The following is a 5,000-nucleotide window of genomic DNA, read 5'->3' as shown; positions in this document are numbered from 1 at the left end:
TTTCTCTTCCTCTTCCTCCTCCTGCTCTACTTCCTCCTCCTCCTCCAGTTGTTGCTGCTGCTCCTCCCCCTCCTCCTTCTCTTTCTCTTTCTCTTCCTACTCCTGCTCCACTTCCTCCTCCTCCTCCTCCTCCTCCTTGTCCAGCGGTTAATAATATCAACCCCCGTCCTCACAACGACGCACTTTATAGTTGTTTTCATGGAGGCGCCAGGCGATTTTATTTCACCAGGAAATTGAATTCAGGAGAGGAAAGGGTTAGAGTCGGGGGGAACCCCTCCTCTCCCACCCCCCCCACTTGAATAAAATCACCTGGCGACACCTGAAGTACACATCAGGATGACGCCACTGATTTGGAGGAGCTACGAGAGTGGGAGAGGAGGCGGAAGAAGAAGAAGAAGGAGAAGAAGAAGAAGAAGAAGAAGAAGAAGAAGAAAAAGAAGAAGAAAAAGAAGAAGAAGAAAAAGGAAAAGAAGAAGAAGAAGAAGGAGGAGGAGGGGGAATGGTTGGAAAATAAAGAGCGGGAGAAGGGCAGAAAGAGGAGGAAACGAAGTGAAACGAATAGAAAGAGAAATAGGACGAAATGGAGAAGAAAGAATAGGATTAGAAAAATGGAAAATAGAGGAAGATGAGGAGGAGAAACAGAAGTAGAAGGAGGAGGAAGAGGAGAAGGAAGAGGTGGAGAAAGAGGAAAAGGGTAAAGGAGAAGAGGAAGAGGAGAAGGAGGATATGTAATAGAAGTAGGAGGAAGAGGAGAAGGAAGAGGTGGAGAGAGAGGAGAAGGGTAAGGGAGATGAGGAGGAGGAGACGGAAGAGGAGAAGGAAGAGGTGAAGAAGGGAGGAGGAGGAGGAGGAGGGAGACACTACAAGAATATGCACCGCAGGAGGTTGCCCTGTAAATGAATGAGAAACTACTTCTTGCCCTGGAGGGAGGAGGAGGAGGAGGAGGAAGAGGAAGAAGAAGAGGTAGCGTGGGCGAGAGTGAAGACTGAGAGGAGGAGTGGCGGGATTAGGAGGAGGAGAGAGGAAGAGGAGGAGGAAAGTAAACGGAAGGTTACCATGGAGATCCCAGTAGAGGAAGAGGAGGAAGAGGAAGAGGAGGAAAGCAGATGGAGAAGTGAAGAGGAACATTAGCGAAAGAAAAATAGGAAGACGGGGAGGAAGAGGAACAGAAGAAAACGGAACAATAGAATGAAAGAAAGAGGAAGACAAAAGAAAGGAGAACGAGGAAGGCGAAAAGAGAGAAAACCGAAAGTTACGGAAAGTGGGACCGGAGGGGGGGGGGTCGGATTTTTTTTTTCCTTTTTTTTTGGGGGGGGGGAGTGAAGTATCACTGATGTGAGATTTTGTTCCGACGCGACTCCTGATGCCAAACACAGCCATCACTTCCTCCCTTCCCTCACTCACTCACTCACTCACTCACTCACTCACTCACTCCCTCAGTCCCCCATCACTCACTCACTCACTCCCTTCCCCCTCCCTCACTCCCTTTCTTCCCTCCCTCACTCCATCACCCCCTTCCCTCCTTCCCTCTCTCTCTCTCTCTCTCCTTCCCTTTCTCTTTCCCTCCCTCCTTCTCTTCCTTCCTTCCCTTCCCTCCCACCTTCCATTATCTTCCTCTCCTCCTTCCCTTCGTCCTTTCCTTCTCTTCCCTCGGTAACTCCCTACCTCCTTTTCTCCCTTCCCCCATCCCTTCCCTTCCTCCTACCCTTCCCTCAGTCACTCCCTCCCTCCAATCCCACTCCTCTCCCTTGCCTCTTCCCTTCCATTTTTTTTCCTTTCCTCCTTCCCTTCCCTTCCTCCGTTCCTCTTTGCCTCTCTTCCCTCTCTATTCGGTCCTGGAAAGAGAATTGGTTGTAATTTTGAACTCGTGTGTGTGTGTGTGTGTTGTGTGTGTGTGTGTGTGTGTGTGTGTGTGTGTGTGTGCGTGCGCGCGCGCGCGTGTGTGTATGTACTTGTGTTACGTAGTGTATCTGTGTATGCAGGGGTGAATGGCAATCACTCCATTGCTTCCTTTCCCATGAAGGATGAGTGAGGATGGGTGTGCTGGCTACCCCTCCCTAATATTGGGGGGAAAGTCCTTCTGGTATATGGATAGATACAGAGAAGGAAAGAGAGAAAATAAGGCGGAAAAGAGAAAGAAAATATTCTGAAGAAAATGGAAGAGGGAAAGGGAGAGAAATGGGGTGACCCGCAGCACCATGAAGAAAACGGGAGGCGGGAGGGAAGTGAAAATGGGAAATAATGACCCTCCGGAAGTAATGCATTGCTCTGGAGGGTCTAAGAGTGGAGGAGAGGGACAGGTGGCGGAGAAGGAAAAGAAAATGAGGGAGAAGTATGAGGGAGGGAAGGAGAGAGGATAGAAAGGAGGAGGGAGGGAATAAAAGAGGATAGGAAGGAGGGAAGGAAGGAGAGAGGATAGGAAGGGAAGGAGAGAGGATAGGAAGGAGGGAGGGAAGGAGAGAGGATAGGAAGGAGGGAGGGAAGGAGAGAGGATAGGAAGGAGGGAAGGAAGGAGAGGATAGGAAGGGAAGGAGAGAGAATGGAAGGAAGGAGGGAGGGAAGAAAAGAGGATAAGAAGGACGGAAGAAAGGAGAGAGGATAGGGAGGGAAGGAGAAAGGATAGGAAGGAGGGAGGGGAGGAGAGAGGATAGGAAGGAGGGGAGGAAGGAGAGAGGATAGGAAGAGAAGGAGAGAGGATAGGAAGGAGGGAGGGAAGGAGAGAGGATAGAAGGAAGGAGGGGGGAAGAAAGGGGAAGGAGAGGTTTCCTCCAAAGGTAGGGGGGGATGGAATTAACGCAGAATTATTGACCGTTTCTCCAATGGAATGCTTGGAGAGTCAAAACCCCCGTCGCTACCCGCCGGTCTCCAGAAGCTTTCTGCGGATCCCAAAATTTCTTCAAGAAGGTTGAATGACGTTTTATAGTTTCCCCTTTTTTTTTCATTACTCCCTCTTTTTCTTCTTATTTTTTCTCTTTCTACTCCTTCTTCTTTTTTCTTCTTTCTTCCCTTCTTATTCTTCTTTTTCTTCTCCTCCTTGTTCTTCTCTTTCTTCTCCTCCTTGTTCTTCTCTTTCTTCTTCTTCTTCTTCATCTTCACCGTCGCTCCCCAGTGGTCTCCTTCAGAAGCCTTCTTCGGATCCCAAAATTTCTTCAAGAATGTTCAATGACGTTTTACAATTTTTTTTTCTTCTCCTTCATCGTCTTCTTTTTTCTTCTTCCTTTCTTTCTTCTTCTTCTTCTTTTTCTTCTCTTTCTTCTTCATCTTCCTCTTCGTCTTCTTTCTTCTTCTTCTTCTTCTTCTTCTTTTTCTTCTCTTCTTCATCTTCGTCTTTTTCTTTTTCTTCTTCTTTTTCTTCTTCTCATTTTCTTATTCTTCTTTTCTTCTTTTTCTTCTTCACTTTCTTCTTTTTCTTCTTCCTTCTTCTCCATTTTCTTCTTTTTCTTTTTATCTTCTTTTTCTTCTTCTTCTTCTTTTCTTTCTTCTTCTTCTTCTTATCTTCTTTTTTCCCTTCTTTCTCTCCTTCTCTTTCTTCTTATTCTTTTTTACTTCTCTTTCTTCTTCTCTTTCTTCTTATTCTTTCTTTTCTTCTCTTTCTTCTTCTTCTTCTTCTTCTTCTTCTCCTTCTTTATCTTCTTCCTCTTCTTTCTCTTCTCTTTTTTCTTATTTTTTCTCTTCTTTTTTTCCCTTTCTCTTCTTCTCTTTCTTCGTATTCTTTCTCTTCTTCTCTTTCTTCTTCTTCTTCTTCTCCTTTTTCTTCTTCCTCTTATTTCTCTTCTTCTCTTTCCTCTTTTTCTTCTTCTCCTTTTTCTTCTTCCTCTTCTTTCTCTTCTTCTCTATCCTCTCTTTCTTCTTCTCCTTCTTTTTCTTCTTCCTCTCCTTTCTCTTCCTCTCTCTCCTCTTATTCCTTCTCTTCTCATTCTTCTCCTTCATCTTCTCATTCTTTTTCTTCTTCCTCTTTTTTTCTTCTCTTTCTTCGCATTTTTCTTCTTCCTCTTCTCCTGTTTCTTCACCTTCTTCTCCTCTTTCTTCTTCTACTTTTTCTTCTTTTTCTTCTTCCTCTCCTATTTTTCTTCTTCTTCATCCTCTTCTTCTTCTTCTTCTTCTTCTTCTTCTTCTTTTCTTTTTCTTCTTCTTCTTCTACATCTTCTTTAATTTCTTCGGAAAGATGATGCACCTGATTGATTATGGTAGCAGTGACTACTCATACATACCTCCCACCCCCCATCAACCCCCCCCAAAAAGAAAAATAATAACATTAATAATAATAATAATAATAATGATAATGATATGAAAAATGCACGTTAGGAAAGGCTCGGGAATCTAGTTGTTGACATTCCTTGTGATGTTTTTTCTGGGAAAAAAAGAAGAAACTCAAGGATCCATAGTCCAACATAAAAAAAAAAAAAAAAAAAAAAACTACGGACCCCACGCCCCCGCATAAATGTGTTTGCGTGCATGTGTGTGTGTGTGTATGTGTGAGCTCGCGCAGCGATTCACAAACACCCCCAACCCAATTGGTCTACACCGCCCACAATTTGCAATTGGCCCATTTCGTGCGGCCTCGCGGCCTCGCATTCTGATGCGGCCTCGAGTTAAGGCTCTTTCTTGGGCCTCAAAGAGAAAGACCCAACTCCCATCCCTTGATTAGGTTCATTCTGTAGGACTTCTCGGCCTCCGCGAAGAAGAAGAAGAAGAAGAAGAAGCAGAGCAGAGACTTGTTTATGTCTTGGGGGGATGTTCTTCGTGGGCGTGCGCCCTCTCAGACGAGGGTGGGCGCGGGCGTCAGAGGAGGGAAATGGCTGAATTATTGCCATATGTATCATCACCCTTCCTCTTTATACAGTATGTGTGTGTGCTTGTATGTATGTGTGTGTGTGTGTGTGTGTGTGTGTGTGTGTATGTGTGTATATGTATGCAATATGTGTATGTATCTATGTATATATACACACGCGCACACACACACACACACACACATATATATATATATATATATATATATA

The 5,000-nt window shown here is 44.8% G+C and overlaps 1 protein-coding gene across 1 annotated transcript in view; it reads left to right on the top strand.

Moving 5' to 3' along the window:
• Positions 1-5,000, top strand: part of LOC143021533 (uncharacterized) — a 127,786-nt gene that overhangs the window by 116,377 nt on the left and 6,409 nt on the right. The window lies entirely within an intron of this gene.

Source organism: Oratosquilla oratoria, chromosome 42, assembly GCF_046742065.1.
Source record: "Oratosquilla oratoria isolate Oo_2021 chromosome 42, ASM4674206v1, whole genome shotgun sequence".
Taxonomy (NCBI): Eukaryota; Metazoa; Arthropoda; class Malacostraca; order Stomatopoda; family Squillidae; genus Oratosquilla; species Oratosquilla oratoria.
This window is presented reverse-complemented; position numbering and strand designations above follow the sequence as displayed.